The sequence below is a fragment of the Eretmochelys imbricata genome, chromosome 11, assembly GCF_965152235.1.
Source record: "Eretmochelys imbricata isolate rEreImb1 chromosome 11, rEreImb1.hap1, whole genome shotgun sequence".
Classification (NCBI taxonomy): domain Eukaryota; kingdom Metazoa; phylum Chordata; order Testudines; family Cheloniidae; genus Eretmochelys; species Eretmochelys imbricata.
Window position 1 is genome coordinate 78,280,000 of NC_135582.1, and position 18,688 is coordinate 78,298,687.

The 18,688-nt window shown below is 51.7% G+C and overlaps 1 non-coding gene across 1 annotated transcript; it reads left to right on the forward strand.

Annotated features, from left to right (window-relative positions):
* Nucleotides 1-12,086: 12,086 nt before the first annotated feature.
* Nucleotides 12,087-12,168, forward strand: TRNAS-CGA (transfer RNA serine (anticodon CGA)). Its single transcript has one exon. It is a non-coding gene; the product is annotated as a tRNA-Ser (tRNA).
* Nucleotides 12,169-18,688: the final 6,520 nt, after the last annotated feature.

Here is an 18,688-nt window from a genome sequence, read left to right on the forward strand (position 1 = left end):
GCCTGTCCCGTGTGAGGGGGGCCGAAGGGCCTGTGGGGAAAGAGCTGAGTGTCCCAGCCCAGGCCCTCGTGGGGCAGTGTCTCGGTCCCAGACACCCCACCCCACGGGGAGTGACCAGGCCCCTTGGAGGCTGAGAGGAGAAGCTGAGGAGAAGCTGGGCCTGGAGAATGGGCCCCTCGCTAATCCCTGGGAGAAGCCCCTCCAGGACCTTGTGGGGAACGTGGGGCTGGTCCAGGTGTGAGGGGAGCTGGCCCTGCCTGGGCTGGGTTTTCTCTCTGGATGGAGAGAGGCCCCCAGTCTCCAGGCCAGCCCCCCGGCAGATCATGCAGGCAGTAAATTCCCTGGGCAGCAGAGGTCACGACCCCGTTAGCCCTGCCTGTGGCCCAGCTCCCACCCACTCCCCATCTGGCTCTGGGGGGCAGGAACTTAGAGCAAAGGAGGGGGAGGAATAAACACGCTCATGTCTCTGCAGGGATGAGAAGGCCATGTCTCCGCATCCGGTGCCCGAGTCCCAAGCTGGAAAAGAGAATCCGGGATTTCCCTCGAGAGAACAATCTCCAGGAGGCTGTGACGGGATTCCTGGGTAAGGGGCGCTGCTGGGGGTTTCTCTCATTGTATTCGAGCAGGGCAGGGGGAGGGATTTGGCCCAGCAGGCTGGGTTATTATCAGTTCCTGTGTGCCCCTATTACTCGTGGATCAGAGCTTCATTCAGAGCACTGTGACTGCCCAGCCCAGAGGGGCCCAGATCCTGGGAGAGCCCTTGGGGTCCCAGCTTCCCTGGCTGCTCAGAGCAGAACCCAAAGGGGAAGATTTCAGGAGAGCAGATAATTCATAATCATGAATCTGTGCGCCCAGTGCTGTCTCCTGCTCTCTCCCTAGCTATCTGAGCGCAGGGGCTGATGCTCTTGGTTAACAGGAGACGTTATCACGGATTCTCAGCCTCCCTGACTGACACCAGCTGAGCCTCAGGGCCCTAGTGTTTAAGCACCTTGGGCCACACTTTCAATGGTATTTAGGTGTCTGGTGGGAACCTCCAAAGCACCTAACTCCTACGGACTTGCCTAACCTGCTTCAGCCCTTTTGAAAATCCCATTCTCCAGGCTGTTTCCCTGCCATAGGTCTGGTGCTCTTGAACACTCCCTGGGAGGAGCTCTTTAGTGTGGCAACCCCTTAAGGACACACTTTTTCCAGTGAGGAAAGTCACTTGGCTTCACCGCCTCCTGACTCTGAGTCTCAGAGCCCTCAGCACCCCTGCTTCACGTCAGCAAGTCCACCTGAGTTGGACACCCAAGGGCGACTTGTAGGCCCCCAGGGAGCCATGTACCCCCACTTCCTTCCCCCGGAGTGACTCTCAACCAGCACTGTAAAAGCAGGGGAGGATTATTACAGGGGCAGCCAACAGGCAGACCGCGGGCCAAAGCTGGGCCACCCGCTGCTTTCCAGCAGATCCTGAAATCTTTTGATTGTTTTATTACGAGCAGGATTGTTACTAGTTTTTATTGTTTTCTCCGAAGTCTGGACCTTGACGATGCCTCGACCAAGGCATCTGGACCGGAATAAGAAGTAACTGGCTCCCCGCCCCCCAGCGGCCGTCCCGTATCCGGGGGGTTCAGCCGGCGTGCGCGGGAGCGGGGGGAGGAGCCCGGCCGGGCCTGGCAGCGCCGCCCCTCCGCCAGGTAGTCACGCGCCGGCCGCGAGAGGGGGCCGGGGTCGAGGCCGCCCTGATCCGGCGGCGGGAGCGGGGCCAGCCACGGGGGGGGGCCGCAGCATAAAACCAGCGGCTTTGAATTGCCGACCCCCGCCACACACCCAGGGACCCACAGAGAGACCCCCCCACACCCCCGACACACAGACCCAGAGACCGAGACCCCCCCACACACCCCCCCCACACAGACCCAGAGACCCCCCCACACACAGAGACCCAGAGACAGAGACCCCCCACACACACCCCCCACACAGACCCAGAGACAGAGACACCCCCACACACACCCCCACACAGACCCAGAGACCCCCCCACACACAGAGACCCAGAGACAGAGACCCCCACACACACACAGAGACCCAGAGACAGAGACCCCACCCCCACCCCCCCCACACAGACCCAGAGACCCCCCCACACAGAGAGCCAGAGACAGAGACCCCCCCACACACAGAGACCCTGAGACAGAGACCCCCCCCGCACACAGAGACCCTCACACACGTTCTGTGAACCGGGAGTTCTCGGCTAATTCTTAAACCGCGGGCAATTAGCAGCAAGATTTGAGGAGTCCCTGAACTAGTTAATATCCAAGAATAACAATTACTGCAACCCAATCAAGTAATTTTCATAGTGTGTGTACATATAGACACACACACACACATATATTGGGGCTGTCAAGCGATTAAAAAAAATCACGATTAACTGTGCGGTTGTACAACAATAGAATACCATTTACTTTAAATATTTGGCATGCTTACATTTTCAAATATATTAATTTTAATTACAACACAATACGAAGTGTACAGTCCTCAATTTATATTTATTTTTGATTACAAATATTTGCTCTGTAAAAAACAAAAAATTGTAAAGATTCTTAAACCTTGGGCCCAGCGCTTTGCTGTTTTTAGAAATCTCACATTGGTACCTTCTTTGCGTTTTGTCAAATCTGCTGTGAAAGTGTTCTTAAAACAAATATGTGCTGGGTCATCTTCCAAGACTGCAGTAACATGCAGAATGCAGGTAAAATAGAGCAGGAGACCTACAATTCTCCCCCCAAGGAGTACAGTCACAAATTTAATTGATGTATTATTTTTTTAACGAGCATCATCAGCATGGAAATATGTCCTCTGGAATGGTGGCCGAAGCATGAAGGGGCATACGAATGTTTAGCATATCTGGCATATCTTGCAACGCCGGCTACAGAAGTGCCATGGGAACACCTGTTCTCACTTTCAGGTGACATTGTAAATAAGAAGCAGGCAACAGTATCTCCTGTCAGTTGTAAACAAACTTTTGTCTTAGCGATTGACAGAATAAGAAGTAGGACTGAGTGGACTTGTAGGCGCTAAAGTTTTAAACTGTTTTGTTTTTGAGTGCAGTGATGCAATCAGAAAAAACCCAACTGCATTTGTTACACTTTCACAATAAAGAGTTTGCACTTCAGTACTTGTATGAGGTGAATTGAAAAATACTATTTTTTTTGTTTTATCATTTTTACAGAGCATATATTTGTAATAAAAAAATAATAATAAAAAGTCAGCACTCTGCACTTTGTGTTCTGTGTTGTAATTGAAATCAGTATTGAAAATGTATCAAAAAATATATAATAAATTGCAATTGTTATTCTATTGTTATAAGTGTGATTAATCGCGACTGATTTTTTTGAGTTAATCCTGTGAGATAACTGTGATTGACAGCCTTAACGTACATATATAAAATAATACCAAATCCTCAGAACACCAATATAATGGGTAAACTAATTCTTACCTTAAAATGACAAGTGATTTTATGTACTCATGTGGCACTTGTTGGCATTGCCCTAGCAACAAAGCTATTGAAACAGAAAAGCAGGCAGGGTGCGGCAGTGAGGCTGATGCCTAGCAGGGCTACCAGGGGGAAAAAAAAATCTTTTCATTTTGCCTGTGCTCCTAAGAGGTTGAAAGTTACCTAAACCCCAAAGCATAAAAGTGGGAGTGGGGGCAGGTGCTTTGAAACTTCCATTCCCAGGATCACCATGGCACATGGGTCATGAGAGACAGAGACTACAGGGGCCAGGGCAGGGCTTGCAACTAAACTCCCATGTTTCCCTCAGGATTTTCAAACTACACTGGACCCTCACTAGAATGTGGGATTTGGGATCCATGCCAAATCCCGCATTCTAGCGCGTACTGCATTACAGTGGGGACCACGTTACAATGAAAGTTAATGACCGTTACTAAATTTGGGATACGCAACCACGTTCTATCAGAATTTGTGTTATATAGACGCGTGTTCTAGCGAGGGTCCGGTGTATAACTTTCAGGTTCTCGTCTCTGTCAACTCAGGCTATGTCTACCCTAGAGCATTTACAGCGGCACAGCTGCAGTGGGCTAGCCCCTTGTTCTGTGTTTGGGAGTGGCGGGGATTCCTTCATGGTCTTTTTCCTCTTTCAGGTGCTTTCAAGGGTCATCATGGTGCACCTTGGTAAGTGCAGACAGGGCTTGTTAAGGGTTGCGTGCACACCATGTTGTACTGACAGACCCCAGTTTCTGCATCCCTCTAAATCAATCCCAGTTAGTGGAGAATGTGCAGCCTTCACCGCTGAACTCTCTTAAGGGTTGGTAGAGCAAATCTGTCATCTTTTTTGTAAATAAATTGCTTTAAGACCTCAATCTCCTGGCAAGGTACAGACTTCGATTCCATCATGAAGAATAATCTATTGTTGCTGCGTAAGGGCAGGTTACAGCAGTTTTCTTGAGCACATGTCACAAAACCGGTTGAAAAACTTCTAGGTAACTCAGTGTGTTTTCCAATCTCAGCTATTTGCTTATTTCTCTTAAAAGACAATAGGTTTTCCTTGGTGATCCTCCGCATACTTGGAGTACCAAAGACTCTTTCTTCATTTCTTTGCATGAATCCTTGAGAATATGTATATATGCAATCACCCTTCTTTTGGCCACAGGAAATGGGATGTTTCAGAGTAGCAGCCTTGTTAGTCTGTATCCGGAAAAAGAACGGGAGGACTTGCGGCACCTTAGAGACTAACAAATTCAATTAAGCATAAGCTTTCGTGGGCTACAGCTCACTTCATCAGATGAATAGAATGGAACATATAGTAAGAAGATCTATACACATACAGAGAATCATGAAAAGGTGGGAGTTGCCATACAAACTGCAAGAGGCTAATTAAGATGAGCTATAATTTGTTAGTCTCTAAGGTGTCACAAGTACTCCTGTTCTTTTTGAGGAAATGGAAACGGGTCTCATTTATGGAGACGCTGAGCTGGCCAAGACAGCAGTAAAAGGCACTTCAAGCCACTAGAGGGTTAGTGAGACAGACAATTACTCTCACTTCTTAAAAGTCTCATTAACTATTGGAACAGTTGACCCAGGGTTGTCGTGAATTCTCCATCACTGACAATTTAACTTGAGATTGGATGTTTTTCTGAAATATATATGCTAAGAATTATTTTGGGGAACTTCTATAGCATGTGTTATATAGGAAGTCAGACGAGATAATCACAGCGCTCCCTTTTAGCCTTTGAATCTGTGCGTCTAGAACAGTCATATTGCAACTCCAGCTATAAACATAAATCATCTTTCTTTCAGGTCTTTCTGGATTTTTCCCATTGCATCCTATGACAATCACAAATGCAGAAAGATTAAGGAAGAGAAGAGCCTTGAAAGCCATAACAGCTTCTGAGGAAGAAACTCCAGGTGACTGATAACATCTAACTGAACTGAATTACTCAAAAGATTACTGTACAGACAACGATCAGAACAGTGTGCCAACTAAAAAGGACAATATATTTACTACAGGCAAAGAAATGATAGTGGATGTGATAGTGGATGTTCATAAGAACATTAAAGTATTTTGAAGCTTTAGGAGTCCTCAGACAAGGATTCTGATTGTCCTCATTTGTTAATTACTTCTTATTTTGCACAAATTATTAATCTTTCATGTTTGTCAAACTGCAATTACTTAGGCCCAGATCCACCAAGGTAAAATTTAGGCTCCTAAATTCCACTGAAATCCAATGGAAGTCAAGAACGAAAATACCTTTGTGGATCTGGGCCTTCCAGATTACAGCATTCATACAAACTGAATACAAACTCCCGTTTTCTAAATAGCTCTATTGTGGAGGTAGAGAGAGCGTTACTGACTGTCGTAAGTGTCTAATGTATAGGAAGTTGTGCTGGATCAAGGAACAGGTGAGGATGCACCTGGAGGCTTCCTTCTAAACGTCACCTTATCGTTACTTAAGACAAGCCACAGTTGGTTTTTAATTTTACAGTGAACTATTTCAAGATTTTTGTTAGAGGAGGGACACTCAGACCTGGCCACTGTTGCTTCTTTATTTTCACCCAATGAAGCCGCAAATAGTGGAAGCGGCAGAAAATCCTTTTTTCGGTGCAGGGGTGCAGCACAGAATGTGACACGAATTACTTAACCATACTACTGTTCTTCCAGAAGGTATCCAACAGAACATGACCACTCTACACATAGCAAATACTTGGATGGTTTTATACCTTTCTCCCTGAACAGTATTTGATCAAACATTATACATGCGTCCAGCTAAAACAATAATTTAAAAAACCAGGAATTACTACATGATGTTCATAGATTATCAGCCACCCATAGCAGCCATTCATATTCCAGCGTGTTTAGCACAATAAGAATTGAGCTATGTTCAGAGGCAGACGGCTATCCCTGTTACTGGGAGGAACTCGCACATCATTCATTCTATCGTCTTCCATCCACATTCTAACTCGCTTAAATGTCTTAGGTAAGGCTTGTACCATCCCCGAAGATCACCAACCTCAGACTCTGGTAGACCAAAAAAGCCACTGAGTTTGAGTCATAGAACCATCACCCCAAAAGCCTTAATGCCAATCAGTGCAAATCTCAGAATTGATGATGGGGAGCACATGAGATCTTTCTCAGCCCACACAGTGCAGCGCATCACCCCTTTTAAAGCACTTGACGTAACAAAGCTGAGACACGCTCACTGGATGATCACAGTATCCTGCTTATTTAAGAAGAGCACAATACAATAGACCACTCTAGTGCTGACAGAAAAGTCGCCTTCCTCAGCTGTTGCTCCAAGATGGCAATCTGCTGCTGTTCCTACATGTGAGGAAGTTGGTGGGGCTCAAAAGGAGGGCAGCTCACAGCAAGAGAAATGGCTGAGAAGAGCTAGGCAAGTCAGAGGCACTTGAGATTCATTGCAGGCCTGTGTGCTGCTCCCTTGGCAGCACACCCATAAGGGTGCGGGGAGAACCATGGAAACTCAGCCAGCTCTCACTTGCCAGGCAGCTGGGAATTGGTTACATTTTTAATGGAGAAGTAAAATCTGAGCAAATGTATACATGGAACCAAAGAAAAATAAGATCTTTTGGGTGATACCTGAAGTCCTGCCTGAAAAGGTTCAGGCAGACATGGCTGGTTTGGATTTTGCCTATTAGTACATTTAAGCCAGGGGTTCTCCGAACACATTTTTTGGTGGTCTCGGACTGTGACCACCAATTCTTGCTGGTGGCCGCACTGACACTTTTCCCTAAAATACGTAACTGTAGGAAAAACAAATAAATATGCACATACGCGTGTCCAAATCCTTGTAATTTATTTATGTAGGGTTTTTCAGACTCACAAATAATATGAAAAATTATATTTGTATGTTGAATATTGCTTTTCGCAGCACACTCAGTAGCTAGCTGGGAGTTTGTGAAAAGTGATATTAACAAACATACAAGTATCACTTTTCACAGCCTCCCAGGTAGCTAGTCAGTGTGCTGTGAAAAGTGATACTTGCATGTTTCTTTGTTTCGCTTTTCTCAGCAAGCCCCAGGTTTGGAGAGGGAGGCAGCAGGGGTCTGGGGCAATGGGGGGGATAGAGGTGGAACCAGGGAAGGCAGTGGGGACTGGGGGCGATAAATGGGGGTTCGGGGAGGCGTCGGGGAGAATGGTGAGCCCTGCTGCCATATGGCTGGGTAAAATCATATTGTTGGTGTAATGCAGGAAGTCAGATTAAAAAACTCACATTAGTCCTGTCCATGGAATCACAGAACTGGAAGGACCGTCCTAGTCCCGTCCCCTGCACTCAAGGCAGGACTAAGTACAGTAGAACCTCAAAAATACAAACACCAGAGTTACAGACGGACCCGTCACCCAGACACCATGTGGCCCCAGAAGTACGCAGTCAGGCAGCAGCGGAGACGAAAAACAAAAAAACCCAGCAAATACTGTGCTGTGCCGGCATGGCATCGTCCAGTTAGGCACATCGGGGCTGCCTGTCCCCACCCCCACCCACTACTTGCCACGCGGAAGGCCAGCCACGTACAGGTGAAGACGCTGAGGTTCACAGGCACAGCTGTGAGCTCCCGAGAAGGAGTGCTGGGGTCTGCACTAGCCACAGGGGCTGTTTCCCGCCTCTGGCTGGGAGGGGGACAAGCCTGCAACCTTAGTCTCAGTCCAGGAAAGAAGCTCCCTGAGCTGCTGCTGGAACCTGGCCGAGAGCGTCAGGTGCTGGAGCCCGAACTCCTGCCCGCCTGCCGCGCTCTGGAGGAGCGGCTGCGTTTGAAAGGGCCCCGGCCTGCACTGCGCACCCACTGGTGCCAAAGCGCCCCCGGGTGCCTCACGCATCACCCTTGCAGTCAGGGGGCGAGAATCAGAAACTTGCCGGGCAGCCGCTGCAGAGTGTGAGCCCCCGTTCCCAGCACTCCGCCCTGAGGAACAGCCCATAACGGCTTGGGCAAAGTTACCAACAACCTCCATTCCCGAGGTCTCCGTAATTCTCCTGTGTTATCTAGACCAGGGGCTGTCAACAGGCGAACCACGGGCCAAATCCGGGTTGCCAGAAGCTTTTGAACGGACCCCGCAAACTTTTTATTTACATATTATCGTTATAATTATTTTTTAAATGATTTTCTCTGCAGTCTGGCCCCTGACTGTACATTGATGAAGAATTTGGACTTGACAAAAAATAATTGACTACCCCTCATCTAGACCATCCCTGAGCGGTGACTGTCGATCCTGCTAAGAACCTACAATGACAGAGATTCCACAACCTCCCTAGGTAATTTGTTCCAGTGCTTAACTATGCTGGCAGGAAGTTTTTCCTAACGTCCAACCTAAACCTCCCTCGCTGCAATTTCAGCCCATTGCTTCTTGTCCTGTCCTCAGAGATTCACAAGAACAATTTTTCTCCCTCCTCCTTCTAACAACCTTTTATGTACTTGAAAACTGTTCTCATGTCCCCCCTCAGTCTTCTCTTCTCCAGACTAAACAAACCCAGTTCTTTCAACCTTTTCTCGTAGATCATGTTTTCTAGACCAGCGGTTCTCAACAGGGGGTTCGTGGCCCACTGGGGGTCCTTGAACCCTTTCAGGGGGGCCGCAGGGCCCCGTGGCTAAAATCCAAAGCCTGAACCCCAACACCTCCCGCAGGGCTGAAGCCGGGAGCAGCAGGGCTGAATTCTGGAGCCCCGGTGCTCCCCAAGGGACAGAAGCCCTGAGTCCATGGGCAGAGTTGGGGGAACACAGGGGTGTTACCCCCCCCCCAAAATACAGTGCAAGAGCAGGGCAGTCCTGGGGTAGCTCCACACACCCCCTCCACCACCTCCTCTCTCCACCCCCTGGCTAGGTCGGAGGTGGGAAGCCAGAGTCCGGCAGCGTGGGACAGCTGCTGCTCTGACTGGTGCCATGGAGCAGGCGGGCGCAGCGTTGCCTCGTCTCCTGCTGCTGCAGGGGGTTGAAGCTGCTCCCCTTTGCTCATGCAGCTGGTAAGAGCTGCCTGGGCGGGGGGACCCGGCTGCTTTGTGGCTGGCAGAGCCCTCAGGGTACAGGGAGCGCAGGGGAGCCCTGAGAGCACACAGCCCCTAGCTACCTCGTCCCTGCACCCTGAGCTACCCTCTGCCCACACACAGCCCCTAGCTACCTCCTCCCTGCACCCTGAGCTACCCTCTGCCCACACACAGCCCTAGCTACCTCCCTCCCTGCTCCCTGAGCTACCCCCCTGCACACAGCCCCTAGCTATCCCTCTCCCTGCACCTCAAACGTTTTGAGCTGAGCACCCCCCCACCTTTGAGTTATAATTTTTGGTTGTAGGCCCCCCAAGTCCAGACAGGCGGGTGGCCTGCTGAGGTGAGTCAGGGGGTGGATGTAGCATACCCCCCCCCCCAGACCCCGCCATCGGAGCTGGCTTGAGCCTCACTGGCCCCTGCCCACCCAAAACAGAAGTCAAACTATACCTATGCAAACTTGTTTTCCCCCGTTTCCCCGGCCCAGAGCCTCCCCCTCCCACACTGGGCCCTGGAGATTTTAATGGCATGTTGTGGGTGGCCTCAGAAAGAAAAAGGTTGAGAACCCCTGTTCTAGACCTTTAATCATTTTTGTTACTCTCCTCTGGACCTTCTCCAATTTGTCCACATCCTTCCCGAAATGTGGCGCCCCGACTTAGACACAATACTTTAGCTGAGGCCACATCAGCATGGAGTAGAGCAGAAGAATTACGTCTTGTATCTTGCTTACAACACTCCTGCTAATCCTGCCCAGGATGAGGTTTGCTTTTTTTGCAAGTGTTACACTGTTGACTCATATTTAGCTTGTGGTCCACTATGACCCCCAGATCCCCTTCCGCAGTACTCCTTCCTAGGCTGTCACGTCCTGCTCTGTATGTGTGCAGCTGATTGTTCTGTCCTAAGGGGAGTACTTTGCATTTCTCCTTATTGAATTTCAGCCTGTGAACTTCAGACCATTTCTCCAGTTTCCCCAGATCATTTTGAATTTTAATCCTATCCTCCAGAGCACTTGCAACAACTCCCATCTTGGTATCATCCACAAACTTTATCAGTAAAAAGAAAAGGAGGACTTGTGGCACCTTAGAGACTAACCGATTTATTTGAGCATAAGCTTTCGTGAGCTACAGCTCACTTCATCGGATGCATACTGTGGAAAGTACACAAGATCTTTTTATACACACAAAGCATGAAAAAATGGGTGTTTACCATTACAAAAGGTTTTCTCTCCCCCCACCCCACTCTCCTGCTGGTAATAGCTTATCTAAAGTGATCACTCTCCTTACAATGTGTATGATAATCAAGGTGGGCCATTTCCAGCACAAATCCAGGGTTTAACAACAAAGTCTGAGGAAGGGGAGGAGGTGTAGGAAAAAAGAAGGGGAAATAGGTTACCTTGCAGAATGACTTAGCCACTCCCAGTCTCTATTCAAGCCTAAGTTAATTGTATCCAATTTGCAAATGAATTCCAGTTCAACAGTCTCTCGCTGGAGTCTGGTTTTGAAGTTTTTTTGTTGTAATATCGCAACTTTCATGTCTGTAATCGCGTGACCAGAGAGACTGAAGTATTCTCCAACTGGTTTATGAATGTTATAATTCTTGACATCTGATTTGTGTCCATATATTCTTTTACGTAGAGACTGTCCAGTTTGGACAATGTACATGGCAGAGGGGCATTGCTGGCACATGATGGCATATATCACATTGGTAGATGTGCAGGTGAACGAGCCTCTGATAGTGTGGCTGATGTGATTAGGCCCTGTGATGGTGTCCCCTGAATAGATATGTGGGCACAGTTGGCAACGGGCTTTGTTGCAAGGATAGGTTCCTGGGTTAGTGGTTCTGTTGTGTGGTGTATGGTTGTTGGTGAGTATTTGCTTCAGGTTGGGGGACTGTCTGTAGGCAAGGACTGGCCTGTCTCCCAAGATTTGTGAGAGTGTTGGGTCATCCTTCAGGATAGGTTGTAGATCCTTAATAATGCATTGGAGGGGTTTTAGTTGGGGGCTGAAGGTGACGGCTAGTGGCGTTCTGTTATTTTCTTTGTTGGGCCTGTCCTGTAGTAGGAGACTTTTGGGTACTCTTCTGGCTCTGTCAATCTGTTTCTTCACCTCCGCAGGTGGGTATTGTAGTTGTAAGAAGGCTTGATAGAGATCTTGTAGATGTTTGTCTCTGTCTGAGGGGTTGGAGCAAATGCGGTTGTATCGCAGAGCTTGGCTGTAGACGATGGATCGTGTGGTGTGGTCAGGGTGAAAGCTGGAGGCATGTAGGTAGGAATAGCGGTCAGTAGGTTTCAGGTATAGGGTGGTGTTTATGTGACCATCGTTTATTAGCAGAGTAGTGTCCAGGAAGTGGATCTTAATCGCGTCTCTGCTAAGGCTGCGTCTACACTCCCCCTTGTGTCGGTAGAACGTATGTGGCTCGGGGTGTGAATAAGCCACCCCCCGAGTGACACAAGTTACACGGACCTAAGCGCAGGTGTGGACAGTGCTATGGTGCTGGGAGAACTTCTCCTGCCAACATGGCTACGGCTGCTCGTTGAGGGTGGAGAGCTCCCTCCCGTCGGCTTCCAGCCGCTCCAGTAGAGACTGCTGCTGGGGGCCACGTCACTCACAGCTGTGAGGGCCGAGCGGTTAAGGCGTTGGACTCGAAATCCATTCGGGTTTCCCTGCGCAGGTTCAAATCCTGCTCACAGCGAGGCCTGTGTTTTACCCACACTTGCTCACCAGGGCAATACATCTCCACTGGCCCTGGGACGCTCTCCATACACTCCCCACCCCAGGTAAACCCTGTTCTGCTCCTTTCATGGGGATGCCTGGGATGGTGCCTCATGCTGTGTCCCTGCGGTCTCAGCTCCCGAGGCCTCTGCCCCTCACCCAGCACCCCCCGGCTCAGCCCCACCCCTGGGTGCTGCTCCTCCCCAGAGCGTGGAAGGAGCTGAGCACAGGCAGCCCGTATAAGAGGCCAGGGGAGGCTGAGCCTCCCCCAAAAGGCCGTCCATGTGGGGGGGAAACGCTGGGGATGTGGGGCGGGTCTCCCCTCCGGAGGCCCGTGGGCCCGTGGTCATCTTTCGAGCGCTGGAAGCGAAGCTCCAGAGAAGTGGGGGCCCCGCCTGCACCCCACTCCCCTCTGCCTCTTAGCCCGATGCCCTGCTCTTGCTCTGCCTCTTCCCATTCCCCCTCTGCCTCTTCCCCCAAAACCTGCTCCCCACCCCCCCTCGGCCTTTTCCCCCACTGCCCCGTCTTCTCGTGCCTCTTCCTGTCCTGCTCCACCTCCTTCCCCAAGGACCCCCCTGCCCCCCGCTCACCAGAGACAGAGAAAAGGGACGGGTGCCTGGCCCCATGGCCCCCCGGTAGCCCCCCTTCGGGGAAAGGGGCAGAGAGGAGCAAGCAGAGGGTGAGTGGAGTCTTGGGGGAAGAGGCGGAGAGGAGCGAGGGGCAGGTAGGGGGACCTCGGGGGCCAGAGGAGTGAACAGTGGGGGGGCGGGGCCTCGGGGGAAGAGGATGACCGGGGGCGGGGCCTCTGTGGCAGGGCCATGCTCTAGGCCCCGGTGGCCCCCCAACTTCTCGGGGTCATCTGAAACCCAGGATGAAGGTGACACAGGGCCTGGTTCCTCTTTGGGCTAAGATTCCATAACAGCTCTCCCTTCCTGGCAGTGTGAAGGGGCTGGACAGGGGCATAAAGCCCTCCAGACACGGCCGGAGACAGGGAAAGGGCCGTCAATGCGGAAGAGAATCAGGCCCAGAGTTAGACAAGGGGTGCAGAGAATATTCTGGATTCTGGTCATTGCACTTCGCCCTTGCTCGAAATGCTTCCTGTATTTTCTCCATTTCACTCCCTGACTCTCGGTCTCTGCCCCTTTCCCCGTTTCGTCCTCAGAATTAGCACATTCAGCCAGTTAATCGCAGCAATCCCGCCATAAGACGGCAGCCTGAAATCTCAGCTCTCCCCCACCCCTCGCACGAGACCTGCTGCCAGCTGAACTGGAGAAAGAATGGGGTACGTCTCTGGCAGAGGGTGTGAAACAGACACCCGGAAAAGGTGAGTTTTCACAGGTGTAAGCAGTGTCAGGATGAGCTCCACCGTGACATCTGGTGGTGAGGTGTGGCAAGTTGTGGAAAAGAACTTCAGGGGCCGATGTCATTTGCATAGGCACACCCACCACGCCTAGAATGAGACCATAGCTGCCCAAATGGTCACTTTGGCTGCTGTGGGATCCCCAGTGTCTCTGTTATTGGGACAGGAAGAATAAATTGTTATTACCCTGATTATGGGAACTGTGCTTGGAACTGTACGTGGCCTTTTGTTATGATGGAGGGATTCACCATCAACTAAGTAGCACTCGCTAGGCAAGGGTCATGGGTTCCAAAACTGTGTGAATAGAGAGAGGCTGGGGACAAGTAATAATACTTGATGGCATTTGTCTCTTGGTGAGGGCCTTATATGCTAATTGCACTTCCTCCTCTCTCCACTGTGGAATATCAGAGCTAATTTTGATTCCTTTAGGAGTCTAGTTACAGGTTGCTGAGCTCACTTTGGGCTGACAGCGCACCAGCACTGGGGCTCCCCTACTACAAGCTGAATTCACCTAAGAGCTGAAATCACTGAGTGTTGTGTTAAGTAGTGGGGGAGCTTGAAGATATATTGTGGAGCAGTTCGACGCGGAGCAGCGTGTGGGCCGTGGAGCAGAGCGAAGGAGTTTGTGGGGCGGCTGGCGGAGCGGAGTGCCTCTATGGAGCTATGGGGCGGTCAGCTTCAGATCATGTAAGGTGCCTCTTACCCCTGTCCCATTTCCACCCAGGTTGGGAGGTAAAGCTCCGCAGATAAACTTTCGAACTCTGGGGCTGCCCTGACCAGGGACAGAGACTTTTGGGGCATTGGACTTTTGGGACTTTGGGTGATTTGGGGTTGCTGGACTCAAGAACCAAAGGGAAAAGGGCATGCCCCAATTTGCCTGAGGTGGGGTTTTTTTTTGCTCATGGGTTGTGTTATGAATCCTGTTGGTGGTGTTTCCCCAACATAATGCCACATTGTTTCTCTCTGTTATTAAAAGGCTTTTGCGACACTCAGACTATGTGCTTGCGAGAGGGGAAGTATTGCCTCTTGGAGGCGCCCAGCGGAGGTGATATATATTTGTCCCAGGTCACTGGGTGGGGGCTCGAGCCGGTTTGCATTGTGTTATTGGAATGGATCCCCTAGATATTGAACCCAGCCCTTGTTGCTGCCAACTCTGACGGGCAGAAGGGTTACACAGGGATTTCCTCAAAGTAGGAGAAACCGGGGGTCCCAGTTAGTGCCCAGAAAACCCTTCAGGGATCAAACAAAGCAGAGGCCCAGCTCAGCCCGATCTGGGCTCCACGTGGGAGTGAGCAGGGGGCTGCTGTGACACACACAGACTGCTGGGCACTGACGGACTGTGGCTAAGGAGGGGGCTGCCAGACCTCCCTCGGGTGACCAGACAGCAAGTGTGAAAAATCAGGATGGGGGTGGGAGGTAATCGGAACCTATATAAGAAAAAGACCCAAAAATCGGGACTGTCCCTCTAAAATCGGGACATCTGGCCACCCTAGACCTCCCCCACAGACTGCCACTGAGAGAGGAGGGGGCAGTTGCACAGACCTGCAGGAACCACATGGATTGTGAGGTTTGCTCCCCTCCTGTCTCCAGTGGGGCTGAGGTTTCTCCCTGAGCCTGCTGAGCCCTGTGGCCCTCCCCAGCCACGCCCGTGGGAGAAGAAAACACCGAGAGACCAGGCCGGGGAGGTCATATGGTTTATTGGACCTGCTTCTGTTGGGGAGAGAGACCAGAGCCTGAGGACGAGCTCTGTGGAGCTCAAAGGCTGGTCTCTCCCCAGCAGAAGTTGGAGAATGAAAGAGATCCCCTCCCCGCCTTGTCTCTCTAATCTCCTGGCACCGACCTTGCAAACAGAGAACTCTGAGGCAGTTCAGTGCTTCCGACCGAGCCCCAGGAGCCCGTATGTAACACGGACGTTGCACTCATTCAAACAGTGCCTAGCGCAGTTGGGGGACGGGCTTCAAGCTGCTGCCAGCCACAGCCCCTTCTGTGCCCCAAACCGGGGGCGACTGCGCCTACCGGCCAGACCCCTCTGTTCCAGAACGGAGGTGCCCTTTGGTCTCTCAGCCCGGCGCTCTCACACAACCACAGCAGCTCCAGTCACCAGGTCCCCTCTTGGCGCAGTGGGAGGGGGCAGCAGGACAGAGCAGGCAGGCCACCGAGGGGGAACTGTACTCTGGGAAGCCGTGACTCTGTCAAGGATTTAGGTGTCATACCGGGCCAGCCGCTCAACATCCGCTCCTGGTGCGATGCTGTGGGGAACAGGGCCAAAGCCATCGGTGATGACGGGGGAATTTTCTTGGTTTTTCAATGGTTTGCATGCCTCAGTTTCCCTGGGTGCTGTTTGTTTAACGAGGTGGGAGAGGTAGTTTGTTGTTACAGAGGACCAGCGGTGATCTCTCCTGTCAGTTGGGCCCTCAGGCAAAGGCCTGGAGAACGGATACCCCAGCGACTGGTGAGCGGGAGGCCCAGCTTGGAAGTCACAGCCAGGTCGGGCCAGTAGTAGGACAATGGGCTGAGGAGAGAAGACCCGGTGACTGCTTCCAGCCAGGGGGAAAGAAAAGAGGGAGGAGAGGAGAGGCTGAGATAGAGGAGACCCAGGCAGCCTGTTCACCTGGGACAGAAGACAAAGGACACACATTGTGGGAAGGTGATATCGGACGCTTAGCTGGAAGGAGCGGGCTTCTGGACTGGGGAGAGAAAACAGCCAGAGCCCACACGGGTGCAGGAGAGACCTAGATGGACTGTGCAGAGGGAGGTTAGGCCTGAGGCCCTGAGAGTTTCCTGTGCTGTGTTCAGACGCTCAATAAACCCCTCTCTTTTACGCTGTCTGAGAGTCACGGCAGTCTCGAGATCAGGGTTGCGTTCTTCCCTCTGGGAGTAGAGGCCCCAGGGGTCCAGAGTGAGGGGACTCCCTGAGGGGGCCCACGGCAGACAGGCATGCTTAAGGCTCAGAGAAGAGGGGTTGCAGGAGGCGGAAGGGCCTACGGCTTAACCCTTGAGAGAGTGGATCTCCGAGAAGGGCTGTCACACTGAAGGGGGTTTCTCCCAAGGACTGTACGAGGCTGAGAGAGAGCACAAGTCCTGTGAGTCCGTGACGCCACCCATGGATAGATAAAGAGAGGATGGAAAGGGAGGTGATTCAGCAGCGGGGAGACTGACACTGGAATACTGCATCCCGTTCTGGTGTCCACATTTCAAAAATAATGTTAAAAAAACTGGAGAGGGTGCAGAAAAGAGCCATATTTGAGGGATGGAGAACACTTATAAGGAGGGATAGAAAAACTCAGTCTGTTTATTTTTTAAAAAGATGGAGAGGTGAGCTGATGGCAGCCTGCAAGTGCCTTCGCTGAGAGAAAACACCAAGTATTTAAAGGGCTCTTTAGTCTTGCAAAGAAAGGCAGAACAAGAACCAATGGCTGGAAGCAGAAATCAGAAAAATTCTCCGTAGAACAAGGCAGAGATTTGTAAGAGGGAGGGCGACTCATCACTGAAACAAACTGGCAAGAGAAGTGATGGATTCTCCATCTCTTGATGTCTTCCAGTGAAGACTAGATGCCTTTCGGTAAAGTGCTTTCATCAAAAAGCAGCTCTCGTGACACACGGGAGGGCTGGGAGATGCAGGGCGTCATCTTAGATGCTCCAATGGTCCCTTCTGGCCTTAAGTCGACTAATTTATGAAAAACTGGTGGTTTATTGTATAGCCGACTCCATCCCCCGACTCACCAGTCATTGAGTGCGGAGATCCGGGGGCAACAACTCCAAGCTCCAAGAGGCTGGGCAGGGGCAGGACATCAGCTGGGAGGGGAGGGGTGGGGGGGCAGTGACATCACAAAGGCCTTTTGCAGGACCTCAGCCCATTGGGCAAAGGTGGTGGTGAGGGGGTGACCTCACAGAGAGACCCCGACATCAGCGGGGCAGGGCCGAGGTGCAGGGCCAGGGCAGTCGCTGAGACCCCCCCGGCTTTGCTGCCGCACGTCTCCTTCTCCCGGTCTCCCCTCGAGGACGGGGAGAGAATTAGGATTCACGTCGTAGCATGAGGAGGAGCCTCTGTGGAGTTTTCTCCTTTTCCACCACTGATTGTGCCAGAAAACGAACGTCCCTTGGACAAGGTCGGAGGCTGCGAGAGGTTTGGAACCTGTTGGGTCTGATGCACCTGCTGCAGGCAGAATTCTCGGCACAGAAAACACTGGCTTAAGGGGGCAGAATGTGATTTCCTACCGAGCGCTTTGACGCTTGGAATCACTGGGGACCTTGGGGTTTATCCTTTTTGGTTTCCCTTTTCCTCTTTCCTCCCTCCTTTCTCCTCTTCTCTTGCTTCTTTTTTCCCTGTTTCCCTCTCTCTCCCAAGGAGGGGTGTGTGTGGAGGGTGGGCAAGGGGGGTTGCTCTCATCACGGGAGGTCCTCACAAAGAGGTGGGTCTGGATCTGAGAGCGATCCGCTCTGATGGTGACCTGGCCGTCCTGTGGGACCTCTGGTGAGACCTCTCAGCCGCCCGCCCCTCAGAGTCTCAGGGCTGGTTGGCCGAGCGGGGGGCTATCGACAGCGAGGAGACTCAGGTCCTTTGGGTCTCGTTTCAAATCAGGCAAATAAGTCACAATCAATGCAAGGTATGGGATTAATCTTGCTGCTTCAGGGGCGGAAGGAGGCAGGGTCTTGGGGAAAGGGGTGTAGCGGGGGGGCGGGTCTAGGGTGGAGCGGACCTGCACCCCCCTCGGGGTGGCCTTGGCAGCAGTATTGGTCCCACCCCGCGGCAGGGCAGGGCTGGAACCAGATACGGCCGGGGCAGGGCAGGGCAGGGCACGGGGTGGGGGAAAGCTGGGCGGACGGGAGCCAGGGGAGGTACCTCTCAGGTTACAAGCCAGACCTCGTAACCTGAGATCCAGAGAGGCAGGGGCTCAGGACACACCCCTCCCATCGGCCTTTCCCGTAGGTGTGGAGATGCCTCGCACACTGGGTTTTGTGGGTCCTACTTTCAGACACCTCCTTCTTCCTGTAAGCGGGGGAATAGTCCCGCTCTTGTGGGGAACTTTCCTGGCTTCTGCACGACCCCGGTGAAGTGGGCTAGCGAAAGGATCTCAGTCCTCGCTCCCACTCCCTTTACCCAGTGGCCTCCCTGCCCTCGAGGACTCCCCTTCCACTC